The sequence below is a fragment of the Microtus ochrogaster genome, chromosome 2, assembly GCF_000317375.1.
Source record: "Microtus ochrogaster isolate Prairie Vole_2 chromosome 2, MicOch1.0, whole genome shotgun sequence".
NCBI classification, from domain to species: Eukaryota; Metazoa; Chordata; class Mammalia; order Rodentia; family Cricetidae; genus Microtus; species Microtus ochrogaster.
In genome coordinates, this window is record NC_022010.1 from 97,329,309 (window position 1) to 97,343,323 (window position 14,015).

The 14,015-nt window shown below is 46.8% G+C and overlaps 1 protein-coding gene across 1 annotated transcript in view; it reads right to left on the bottom strand.

The window, feature by feature from the left end:
• Tiam1 (T cell lymphoma invasion and metastasis 1) overlaps positions 1 to 14,015 on the bottom strand; it is a 377,147-nt gene that overhangs the window by 184,719 nt on the left and 178,413 nt on the right. The window contains exon 3 of the mRNA XM_026787829.1: positions 9,250 to 9,432. The gene's annotated coding sequence lies outside the window, so the exon portion shown is untranslated. The remainder of the gene's footprint in view (positions 1 to 9,249; positions 9,433 to 14,015) is intronic.

Below are 14,015 nucleotides of genomic sequence, written 5' to 3' on the forward strand. Positions count from 1 at the left end.
TAATTCCCCAGAATCACAGGCCCAGCCCTCTGTCCTCTGTTCCCAGAAAAGCTTGTTCCCTTGCACTTAGGCATTCTTGGTAGAGTGTCACTCCAAGGGAGCCCTTCCTATTTAACCCTTCTACTCGGAAGTCTTTGCTTCTCTGATCTCCATGGTGACTGTCACCTTCCAGGTGGCACATGCGCCAAAGATCCGCTGTCTTCCTCCAGAGAATGCCAGGTACCGGGGGGAGGGAGATTCTTCTAGACCTAGAGACCGGTACCTCATAGCTATGAGGTTGCCAGGACGAAGGCCGTTCTTGTCCTATCTCTATTCTGCAGGAACAGAAACAATTCTTGACGTAGAAATTTCTCATGCTGCCTAGCAACTGCTGTCCAAGCAGAAGGTCTCAGGGGGCTTAAGAATTAACACAGGTCAAGCAATAGACTCTTGGCTGGATCATCTGGGGAGAATTCAGGGGTGCATCTCCTCAGCTTGGGTTTCTACATTGTTGCTATGTTCTAAAATTTTATCATATAGATCATTTTAGGTTCATAGTAAAAGTACAGAGATTTTTTTTTTCATAGACTTGGTTTTATAAGAATAGACCCCTCCCCCTCCACCCACATACCTACTAGGGAAGGACATCTGTTAGAAGCCAATGAACCCACATGACACATCATTATTCCCGAAAATCCTACACTAACGTTACTCTGGAAGTCGCTCATTCTCAAGGTTTGGACAGGACCCGTACGTATCATGTATTTGCTGGACTACCCAATCTACCCAGTTTCCTACCTAGCCATCGCTCCCTGCTCCCCAGTCCCTAACAACTAAATCTAAGGCTCTTCCAGGCCTTTTTGTGGCTTGCTCACTTCTTTTTAGCACTGTGAAGTATGCTACTGCGTGAGGTAGGTGCCCACCTACTGAAAGACATCTTGGTCGTCTCCGAGTTTGGACAATCCCGAATAAAGTGGTCATGAGCCACATGTGCAGGGTTTTGCACAGGGCTTTGTATGGGAAAGACGTACAGAAAGAAAATGCAAAGAATGGTCTTACTGAGTCTAAGACAAAATGAGCTTCACACTCTCTAGAAAGCCGCCTCTTTCTAAGAACACTTGACAAATTAAATCTGGCAATGAGTCTGGTTTTAGCTTTACACACAGCTGAATCCATCCCTAACATGATGCTTTCTTCCCAAGTACTTCAAATATATTTATAAACCCTAAATGTGAAGTGAGATTCAGATACTGCCCTTTGTACCTATTAAATTAAATGCATCTGCAGAACAAAATGATTCATTTCCCTGCATGTGACCCTGAACACAAGACTGAACAGGGGGGATGTTGAAAGACCCAAGTGGCTGTGCCACTTCAAACACACAACCAGATGGCCAGAATAGATTTCCAAACAAAGATCCCTGGAAGTCTCTGGAACTAGGTACGGGAAACAGGGAAGTAGGCATTTAGTCAACCAATTAAGTCTCAACAACTGCATATTAACGATTAAACAAGAGGCAGGAATCGGGCAGGGGTAGCAGTTCAACAGTAAAATATTTATCTAGCATCCATGAGGCCAGGAGTCCATCCGAACCAACACCAAAAGTAACAGACAGACAGATAGGTAGGCAGATGATCTTCAACATACAGGCAACTTGGATCACATGGGCCAAAACTGCGGGAAAAGTGAGCTTCATCAAAACAGACTGCAGGTCACAGAATAAACTGTTCTCATGACCATTAGAAAAAGCTGAGGAACAGGACCTGCATGGGGAAAGGTGGAAGGCATGGTATCTGAGGACAGAATCATATCCTAAGAAATGACAGGCCAAAAAAGTTGCTTAATTTCCAAAGTAAAACTTCATTCTTAGGATGAAGGACCCTAAACCATCACTTGCCCAGGACCATGAACCCCAGACACAGGAAGGAGTTTAATAATCCCAATTCGAGGCAATAGAAAGCCTCACTCCTAACTGTCCGAACCCTCGGGAAGGCGGACACCAGACAAGAGAATTCCCCAGGCTGTTTCCCACAGTCCCAAACCTGGGCTGACCCAGACGTCCCTGTTTAGATGGCAGAGTGTGATCACTGAATGAGTCCATCTGTAGGAATAAATGTCACTCACGTGACAGAAAAAGGAGGCTGGTGATCTGGATTTTACCCCTGTTCAATGCACGCTTCAGGAGAGGGGACCAGCCAACACCTGGGCCTGCCTTTGGCTAACAGCAAAGCCCAGTGAGGTTGTTAGCCTTGCATAATGTATCCAGTTACTGAAGGAGAGCAAGTTACCTACTCTTGTGTTCCCCTCAGCTGGCAAGCGACTAAATAGTGTCTTTTCCCATTCGGGTAATTTCTCTCCTGATGAAAATTACTTCCAGATCCCGGGTTTTCCGTGGTTTCCATTTTCAACCTACATGAAGCCTCTTAGTCCTGGGGCAGAAGGGAAGGGAAGGAAGAGAACACAAAATTTTAAACATGGCACACACACACACACACGAATGTAAACTCCAGCCACAGAAGCTGGGTCTGATGAATAAGGTCAAGAAAAGGCTGTGTCTTAGCACACTGGTGTCCACACACAAGGCCTTAGGTAGTGGCTTTGTGCTGGCTTGCTTGTGAGCTCACTTGTAGGTCACACACATGGTGAGCTATGCTGTTCTCAAACAGCAATTCTCCTGCCTCGACCTTCAACCACTGAGTAACTGGATCACAGGGATGAACCATAAGCCAATATATCTGCTTTTTGGTTCCACCACGTTAGAAAAAAACTCTGTAAAGGATGGGACTTTCATCCCTGGCCAACAAGGTAGTCAAAATCAGAAGCAGGAAGTGCCCAAGTGGAAAGAATGTGAGTCTCCTGACTTTGCCTTTTTCCAATGAACACTTTCCGATATTTCACTAAATACCAACCAGCAAATAAGAGTAATCATTTTATCCAAATATAAGTAACTAAGAATGTCGTAAAACAAAAAGACAGGAACAAGATATGGGAAAGGGACCTAGACAGGAGGAGTAGCCGGTGGTGGGAGAGGAAAGAGGAGGCAAAGATAATCAGAAACCATGGCATAGCTGTATGAAATTGTCTAAGAACACAATTAATACAAAAGGAAGAATCGCTCTGTCTTGAGGAGTGATTTCTAGCAAAATCAATAGCAGCACTGGACCTACAGGGAAGAAAGTGTTGAGAGCACTGCCAAGGAGCTGTGCAATAAAACTCCCACACTTATATCCTTAATAGTCTCACCAGGGACCTAAACAAATAGCCCATCCACTGGGCCTGCGTGTCCAACAACAGAAGAATAGATTTTTGAGATGTGGTATCAACAAGAATCTTTTTTTTTTCATTTATAAAGAAAAACAAAGTCTGGAAATAACCACATGAATCAAGTTAAGCTAGTCTCAGAGAAGTGAGTATGTGGTTCCTAGATTTTGTGTAGATATATAAAATTATGTGCATATACATGACATAAAAATCCCTAAGAGGAAAAAAAACAGGACTAACAGGGCAGGGCAGAATGAGAAAAAGCAGGGTGGGGGAGAAGGAGAAATGTGTGCAACATAAGATACATACATGTATGAAAATGTCTTCATGTAACACAGTACCATGTGCAATGAATATAGACAATGGAAAACCAATTTAAAGTCCACTGGGTTGGATCTTTTTAAGACTAAATGGCCTCTTAAGTACATGTGCACACTAGATTACTGTAATCACTGAGGAAAAAAGAAAGCAGAAATAGTATACCAAAAGTCCACATAGGCTGCTTGTCACGACTTGAAATAAATACAGGTACACTCCCCAATTTATGATGAAGCTACTTCCCAATTACACCTATCGCCGTAAGTCAAAAGCACATTTGCTACACCTGACCTACTGAGCAACACAGCTTAGCATTGCTGTACACTGTGGACCCTTGCATTCTTCCCTGGTGACTGGGTAGATGACAGTGAGCTGTCTGTCATTCGTCAGTGCTGCCCAACACTGATACCAAAGACATGAGCTATGGACACTCCCAGATCATAGAAAGCCCCAAATTTGCAATTCCAAATACGGTCTGAACTGTTGTAAAACTGACAACTCTAAGCCCAACCAGCCTACTTCTGGGGCCATGTGTCCTGAAGATAAATGGGTCGTTCTACACATACCGAAAGATGACAGCATCCTTAGTAATCCCCCATCTTCAGCCCTCACAGTTCTCTGGCTAATGTCCTGACTCACCCATCCTTCTCAGAGGCTCGCCCTCCACCTCTCCTCATAGTATCTCCTGGAGAGGGGTAGCTGCCCATCACACATCACTGAATCTCCTGAGGGCATCTCCGGAGGCCATGCTCACAGCCATGTAACAAGTTGTTTGTTAAAATAATCAATGAACTCACCAAATTCACCCTCTTAGAAAGATTCCTATGAAGTACAGCAAATAGCTGCCGCTCGCCCTGAATGCACAGCCATGATTTGACCCACTGGGACTTCTGTAAGCGCATATCAATAGTTCTCAGCCCAAGGCTGAATCGCAGGAGCTTGCAGTGGACTCGAGACTTCTTCCACCGTGGATGGAGGCCATGCTTGGCTTGCAAGCGGCCGATGGCAGCAGCCTCTACTGTACCCTTCAAAGCTTAGAGCCTGTAAAGCCGTTTGATGCTCATCCACTGCCAACCCTCCCTGTTTCTTTCAGCATTCTGCTGTTTCACACCCTCCCTGTCTGGATTCTCCTCTTCATTATCATACTTCATTTGTTTTTTTTCACCAAAGCCCTTGGTCCTCCTTACACAGACTGATGCAGTTTAATCAGCAGGAAACACACTGATAAGCGCTGCTCTGCTCCCCACTGACTGACTGCCTGGGATTATAGGTGGCCTCCCCTGAGCCTAACCCAGGTTACGGGGAGAGATCCCCCCCCCCAAGCGCGCAACCCCGAAAGTAATGACAAGCAGCCCCTCCGCCAAACCCACTCGGGTTCATTCACTTCTGTAAGGAAATCAAACTCTGCATAGCATCAGTTAAGTCCTGTGCTCTGTGCTCTCTGGCTTGTTCCCAAGTTAAACACTTATGTAAATCCCATGCCACTGCCGTCGGGACTGAACACGGACCAGGACACCCAGCGTTTCTGGAGTTTTCCTTCTGTTTACCCACTGTCAAGTGGGTATTTCCCAGGCAGCCTGTCCTCCTCCTACAGAGACTGGCTGCAACCACTCTACCCCCACCCAGGCAACCAAATGTGACATCAAAGGAGCTCCGGAATGGCCATCTGTCCCTGCCACGCCAATGTTTATGCAATGTGGGCAGGAGAGGGACAAGCCAGGAGAAGAATATCCCAAGCATCCAACCCAAAGCACCAACATCCTAAACCGTATATACCACCGACCGATACCACTCAAGACCAAGATGGTCTCCTGCTCCTTGAAAAGACTAGAAACTAACAACCTTTTCTGAGGGAACTCAATCCACTCCACCTGTGGACAAACATCTAAAACTAAAGCGAGATTCCGAATTCTGCAGTTTTTCAAATATCATCGTACCCACTCCCTGAGCCATACCTAGTCATGGTGTTTCAAGCAACACTGACTTTAACCAAATCACAAAACACCAAAGACCTTGGCAGCATAGAAATGAACACAAAGGTTCCGCATTCTACAGTCAATGTGACATCACCATCAAAGGCGCCGATTCTCTCTAGAGTTAGTTTGACATCATCATCATCTTCTTCTTCATCATCATCATCAAAGGCGCTGGTTCTCTCTAGAGTTAATTTGACATCATCATCATCATCATCATCACCAAAGGTCCTGGTTCTCTCCACAGTCAACGTGACATCACCATCAAAGGCGCTGGTTCTCTCTAGCGTTAATTTGACATCATCATCAAAGGCCCTGGTTCTCTCTAGGACTGAAGGTCAGTGCACATGGAGACAGAAGTCAGATAAAGTGGGATGATGAGTTCAGTCAAAGAGACTCACACATGCCACAGCCCCCTGTGCCCACCTCTCCACATCCACACATCTACCCAACTGTAGACTGAAAACACTTGAAAAGAACAATGTGCATCTGTGCAACACAAGTACAGGTATGTTTTTGTCATTATTCTCTAAGCAATAATGTGTAACAACTGATTTCATAGCACATATACAGTATTAGGCATTATTAGTATTGAGAAACGAGTTACAGCAAAACAAGATGATCCTTCTGCTTACTTGGTTTGGTTAGGTTTTGGTCTTTCTCTTAAATATGATAGGGGATGTTACAAGGGCAGAGGGCAGATATTAGGAGATGAGGAGATAAGTGGGACCAATAGTTTAAAAAAAGAAAGAAATATACTCAAATGATTGGTTTTTTTTAAAAAAAAAAAAAACACAGCAAAAACAGGACGAAACACACAGTGCCATAGGGGCTTGAAGGTCTACACATTTTGAGACCCAAAGAGTCCCTACTCTGACTGAGAGTACTTAGCAGAATGCCAGGTACACAGTAGGTGCTCAATGTGTGTAGTGTATTTATTTATTTAGAGATCAGGTCTCACTAAGTAGCTAAGCTGGAACCCACTATGAAGACCAGGCTGGCTTCAAACTCACAGAGATCAGCTTGTTTTTGCCAGGATTAGATGTGTGTGCCACCATGCCCAGCATGTCGTCTCTTTACTCCTGCCTTCTGACTTCCTGGCTAGCCATCTTTCCACCACCTTACAAAGAGGGACACGCCCAGAAGTTAGAACATGTCTGGCATTTTGCTGAGAAACTGCTATGGAATATGGCTGGCCACCAGATAAAGCACAACACACTGCATTCCAACTGACATCTTTGGTATCTTTCAAAAGGCGGAATGGAGTGAAAAGCTTGGCAAGTTTGTCTTCCCATTTCCATGGAACACGCTTAGCCACAGGCCTGAGCACTGGGAGCGACTGGATGGCTATTCATCACGTAAACCTGCTGCGGTTCCCTTGGGGTGGGTGGCTGGGCCCTGCACTCCAAGCCAAGGGATGATGCATCCATCGCCCAGCTCAGCTGGAACAGCTGCAGTGTGAAAACACACGGGCTCGGACAAGCACAGACTCCCTCCAGGTTCGCCCCTTGCTGCCTTTTAAACTGGCTCTTTCTCTTTGGTGCTTCTCCTAGGTTGAAGAGCTTAGGAACAAACCTGACATTTCTCCGGATGTCTCTGAGCCGATTTTAGGTGATCTCAAAAGAGTTCCTAGATCCTCGCTACATGGACAGAGCCCTAAAGATTTGTAAGTCGCTTTTAGGAAGGAAGGTACTCAAGAGGAACAGTGGGATCTGAGACTAGAAAGGTCGGAGGGCCTAGAGTAAGAAGGCAGCAGAGGGAGGTGGACCCACCTTGGGGAGCGATAACTAGTGACTGAACAGAGAACTGGGGAAGACTGCTCCAGGGGGAAGCATGATAAGACAGCATGCCCCGAGACACAGCTAGGGAGACGGATCCAAAAGCAGCCTCTCCTAAAGCACCCCAGTACCCCTTGCAGCCACTGGTATCCATGCAACGGACAGTCTGAGCGAAAGGACAACGGCCCCACAGTAGAGGAGACCCAGGAGCACCTCAGGAGACTGAGCTGTGGAGCTAGAGGACCAGGGTTTACACCCAAGTTCTGCCATCCCCCAACTTTGCTGCTCTAGACAACTGAGTTGAGACCAAGACAAGACTGTTCGCAGGGTGTGCTGGGTCAGGGAGGGAAGGAAGCCACAGGAAGTCACGACAAGGGAAAACTTTGGCTTGGGACAGGAGCACCTTCCCAGCGGATAGCTCTTACAAAGGATGAAAAGGAGAATTGAAAATTGCTGGGTATTGATCAAAGGAGAGCCAAGTCTTCCCAGGGAAGCCCTCCCACAGAAAGAGACTAGCACTTGCTAGGAGCAATTTGCATGAAAGGGGACAGACCATCAGGGTGCACTACGACACAGACACAGTTGTTGCTGACATCACCTCTACCTCTCAAAAAGAGTCACAACCCAATTAGGTTCACATGGCGCTAGGTAAACACCCAAGAAGAAGCTTTCTCCAGCAGCTGCAGGGCTCGTCAGAGGGGCGTGGCCAGGACTGGCTCTGGGTTCTGGCAGGGAGGAGCAGCAGGCAATACTGGAAGAACAGGTTACAGCAGGACCCACTAGCAGGACCTGGAATGCTGGAGGGAAACCTTAGAAGCTGCCGGGGTCGGTCAGGCCTCAGAAAGCAGCTGCCTTTGTGGTTCCATTTGGTTCAAAGTCAGCAGCCCCCAGTATCTTACCAAAACCTGCTTAACATTAAAAAAAAAAAAAAATGCTCACATCACCAAGGCTTCGGTAAGTTAGTGAGCAGCAGACAAACTTGGGAATAACTGCAACTTCATATCGCTCAAAAGCTCCACTTAAAAACTATTTATTTCATGTGTATGAGTTTTGTGTGCATATATGTAAGCATACTACATGCGTACCAGGCATCTGTGGAGGGCAAAAGGCAGCACTGAATACCGTGGAACTAGAATTATGTACAGTTCTGTGCTGCCACATGGGTGCTGGGAATTGAGCCTGGGTCCTCTGAAAAAGCAGCCAGTGCTCTCAAACAGTGAGTTATGGCTGGGTCAACCTTTCCCAAGTGCCTTTTGGTGTTAATCATTCTCTCCCAATGAAATCCATGGGAACTACAGAGACCACTGTCCTCATTTGCAGAGCGAAAACCAGAAAAGTACATAGCCCTTTCTGTTGGACCTCCAAAGAGGGAAGGAAGAAGTTTTTTCAAAGCCTTTCTCCTCTACATGACTCAGAATGCGCAGGGTTAGCCCTAGATACCTGGTAAAGCTCCAGACTCATCACACAATAAGATGAAGGTGTCCAGTGTGACCACATGGGTGATTCCCCCATGAAATGGCATGCTTTTTCCAAGCACATTTTGCAGGTAGAGGACTGAGCCTCTCTCATTTAACGTGATGCTACAGGCAACACACATGCTGGGACACCAAGTTTCCTCCTGTGCCATCAGATCTGTTCTTTCTTCCCTTTCCTAGCTCCAGACAAGCAGGCGAAGGGGAAGCCAGGCACAAAGAGGTAGGGAGTCAACCTCTGATGTCCACAAAACAACGTAACACTGGCAAGAACCCACCAAGCCTGCACTCCTGAGAATCTGAAGCCTCTGATTCCACATGATTCCATGTGAGGAGACAGGTAGCCTCCTTCCCACCAAGACCAGTCACCAATGCCACACTTTCCACTGTCCCAAAACAGCAGTCTAAGGAGCAGTCTGAGACAATAAAGACTTACAGGTCTCAGTCTCAGGCAAACACCACACTTACCCCAGGCCGAAGGGAAGAGCCTTCACTAGGGTCTCCAGAGGTGCCATCTGAAGGGGCTGCTCACTTCCTGAGAGAGGAACTGGAATTCAGAACATCATAGTCTCTGGAACTTGTGTGCCCTTCCTCTTTCTCTGTCTCGCTTTCAGGTCTAGAGAGGTGGGTTTCAGTCCACAACGGTTCTACCTGTCAGAGAAGGTAAAAAAAAAATGGGTTTAGGCTAATTTTGCATGTATTTCACGAACACTCATAACTGTGTAACTGTTTGCTCCAAGATGAAAAATGCCATCCTGTAGGGAAGTTTCAGAAAGCCCCCGACACTGACCAGATTCACTAGAACCCTTCCTGCCAGGCTAAGCAGTAAAAGCTGCCAAGAAGTCCGAGACCAGACCAGCTACCTGGAAAGCAAGCCTTAAACCAGAGATACCTGGAAAGGACGCTTGCTCTCCAACCTGTTGAGCTAGCTGTAGGCTGTGCAGTGTGCTCCAGGTTCCCAGCTTCATGAACTGTCACTCACACTGGGGTGGGCTTTGGTGATGCAGCTGTCTTGTGAGTCATTTCTGCTCCTGGAAGTAACCTCTCACCCATATTCCTGTAAGTGACCCCAGTAAAACTCATTGGTTCACCCAGCAGGACTTTGGCAGTATCTGCATTTTGATCTGTCATCAGATCCCTATATGAAGTAGGTGTGTGTGTGTGTGTGTGTGTGTGTGTGTGTGTGTGTGTGTGTGTGTGTTGAATCTCCCCAGGAAGACACCAAGGTGACAGAATGAAACTCTACGATTAGGACAAAGTCTCACCGAGCCTCTCTAAGCCATTATGCAAGTAAAACTTTCCAAAAGTGGTGATATCTGTCCCCAGACTTTCAACAGATGAGTGACATAGTAACACTGCCTCAAAAGCACTCAAAGAAGGGCAAGCCACTTGGGAGGACTCCACTTCCTGGTCTTCCCTCTGACATCTCAAACACCACCAGCCTAACAGAGCAGACAGGCTGGACCAAGAGCAGCTGTCTGTCTTCCCTGATGAGAACGCCACACCTGAAGCTCAGTAGTTACAATATATAAACCAGGGCTCCATCCTTGGGCACAGGAGAGAATAACTGTCACTGTACCACAGTGCAAATGAATGCTATTCCAGCTCACCATCTCTCCCGTCCCCAGACCAGCCCTTATAATTCCAGACGCATACACAAAAGCAAAACAAACCATCTATAACTCAGGACCCTTTCAGTTCCCACTCCCTCAGAAGATTAAATGGCTTGGGCTCGAGGGGGCTTCGAAACCCAATATTCCTTTCTAAAACCCAGGCAACCGCCCAGCCCTGAACCTTCATTTCCCTCCTCAGCTATGACCCGGGTATGCTTTCCTGATCTTGGTTACGAGTGGGGTTTTAAGATCACGTCACTTCTGTTCAAGAGGAAATGAGGGGAAAGGAGAGAGGAAAAGGAAGACAGATGAGATCGACGGGAAGATTATAATAATCCCTGGAAGACAAGGCAAAAACTGAAAAGAAGAAACACGCAGTCACTTTCTCAACAATTTACTAGGAAACTAAGATTAATACACAGGAAATTTAAAAGGTGTCCCTGGTGACCTCACTCACTGATAATGAAGAGGGAATAAATAAATAGGGAGAAGATTTTTTGTTTTAGTTCATGACAAATTCTATTTTATCCTATTTCACTGTTCTGACAGGCAGGCAGAGAGAGAAATGTTGAACTTCAAAGTATGACAAGGAAGGACAGAGAACAGGAGACACTCAATAAGCTACCAGTCACAAAAAGCCTACTGTGCGCCAAGTCACATGAAAAGTGCCCTACCTGGATCCTCTCAGTAAACCCCACAACCACGAATCATTTGCATATTTATCTCATCACTGGAGGTATGGAAATTCTAAGGTAATTATCCTGAGACCTCGCCGCTAACTGGCAAAGCTGGAGTCAAAGCCCTCAGATTGCCACACACTCAGAAAGGTTGGGCTAAACTTTAAGACACTCAGGCTCATGCATTAAATATGAACAGAAATGAAAGGCTCCTCCCCAGTCATTACAACAATTTGTCTACTCTTGCGCAAGGTAAATGTGTATTGCTGAGAGGTCTGAACGCTGCCACACTTCACATTAAATTACCTCAAAGCAAGCCTCATGCATACTCTGGCTCTATGCTCCGAGAACAATTTCGCAGGGTGTGCCCTAGTGAATCCACAATATCCACCTTGGAACAATTTGGTCCAATATGTATGATGCTCACAAACAGAAGGTATGCTTTAATAAACAGAAAAACACAATCGACGTCAAAGACACAAAGACAAGTACAAAATGTCTTCCTCCTTACGGCTGGGGGGCTCAGTTGCTTGTTTTCAAAGGATGTCATAAACCCTTTCTTAACAGCATCCCATACGGTAGATTTTTTTTAGATGTACACTTGAATGTTTTCAATTCTAGAAGGAGGCTGTTTGCACGTCAACTATGAAAAACCCACGCTGGTTCTTCCAGCAGCAATAAAACTGGAGATAGGCCGGGAAGATTAGTCAAGGAAATATACACAACTAAGAGAGTGTGCCTTAGTGTTGTGGGACTAACACACATGTGTACGCACACACGCACACACATGTACACACAGAAAGAGAAAAAAGGGTTAAGTAACCAAAGCCAAGAGAACAAGGAAACATTTTTACATATGCCTAAGCTTTAAAAACTTGATCTATCTAATATAACTAACTGCACAGCAATATACTGCAAGCCCTGGAAGAACCAGGAAACTTCCAAATGAAAATTAGCTACTAACACAAATAATTTCAGTGGTCCTGTATCTGTGACAAATTGAACTCAAAACATTAGACGTCTATAAAACAAACAGAGCCAAACCAGGACTGGGAGAGGGAGCCAAACGAAGAGCATGGCACAAGAATTGAGAAACTCAGTGGTCCTAAGGCAGAGTCAACCCCAGCTTCAGACATCTGCATAACAGTCCCCAGTGACAACACCCAAGAGCCTTCACTGTGAGCCACTGCTGCCCCTTTCTCTAAGGGCAGCAGTTCCATAAACTCCATCTATTCCTTAGTGCTGCCCTTGCCATCACAAGATCCAGTTCAGCCACCCCCTGTAGTGAGACAACAGGTTCCTCAGGAGTAGGCATGACACCATCGTGCTCCAAGTCACCCACCTACCGGGCTGTTTCTGAAGCCACTGCCAGGTGTGACAGCCTGGACCATACCACCTGATCTCCCTTGGGACAGATGAAGTGTGGCTGAAGAGTCAGTCATTCCTTCACAAACAGATCATTACCTTCAAAGAAGCAGAATGTTCCCGGCAAGCTAACTGAGCCCCCAGCAGCCTGTGCCAGGGCCTGCAATACTGTTGAGACGGCCAAGTCATGCCACCCAATGCTAGGAAAGCGACAAGATCAGCAGAGAACAACTCCTATCCCACTCCCTTCAAACTAGGAAAGAGCTTGTGGCAAAATGGATACTTAGTTGCAAACCTAAGAGCCAGCCATCTCGCCACCTTTCTATCCTAAAAGTAATTTCATGAAGTATCAGCTAACAATAAGCATTCAAAATCCTGGCTCCAAGTGCATCATCACACCAAGCCACTGATCAGACTCAAAACAGGTGGCGCACGCCTTTAATCCCAGCACTCGGGAGGCAGAGGCAGGCGAATCTCTGTGAGTTCGAGACCAGCCTGGTCTACAGAGCTAGTTCCAGGACAGGCTCCAAAGCCACAGAGAAACCCTGTCTCAAAAAACCAAAAAAAAAAAAAAAACAGGTATGTCAGCCTCAAAACTTCCTTCTGACCACACACCCAGGAAAGCCTACTGAAAACAAAACCAGGACATGGGGGTGGAGGGTGGGGGAGCCCAGTTTATGCTTTGCTAGGATATTGTCACTTACAAGGACCCCCAACCCCGGTGCCACCCTCTAGCCAAACTTCCTCTCTTCACCCCACCGAAAATTCGCTTAGGCAATGGATCAGAAGATTAACCAGTTGCGGCAGAAAAACTCACGTTTAAAAAAAGAAGTTCCAGATAAACAGAGATCCCCCTTGGCAAAGGGGCTTTTAGCTGGGGAAAAACCTGAGACTTAATGCCTCAGTTCTAGAATTCCCACCCAGGTGCTGGTCCGAAGCCACAGCTTCAAAATATCTGAAAACCAGTCCAGCCTAGAATCCCAAACCTCTCCAAGGGATTCCCTCCATCCCCACCCCCCACCCATACACAGACTAGTGATTGCCAGAGGAGCACAGCAGGGTTGGGTCCCAGGCAGGAAGCATCTTTTCGGTGGCTGTCTCCGTCCCGTCCCATACAATGTTCCTCGCTAAAGCAAGGGAGAAGTTTCGGAGTCAGAACCCCCTTTTCCTGAGGTCAGAGCCCCACACTGCGGTTTGCTCAGCAGAGCCGCACAGCGCCCTGGGGCTCAAGACAAACTGAGCGCGGCCAGGTCTCCGGCCATCCAGGCTCCCAGCCTCAGGTCACACTTAAGGGTTCCGGGGCTCTTACCCATCCTTACCACAGCCCCCGCAGCAGCTTCCAGGGCCAGCCGTGCCAAGGAGATTCACGGGTGGAAAATGGATCGAATTTTTCAAAGCTCACCCGCGGCTCAGCGAGGCGCACGCTCGCGGCTGCCTTTCCATCTCTCCAACTTCCAGTAACTGAAATCAGGAAGCTGTAGCCTTCCCGGCTGCCGGCAAGGGAGTGGGTGTATCTTGTGAAGTTTCGTGCTATGATGAATCTGGTCATTTGGGTGTGTTGGAGAGGGCCTAGGGCTCC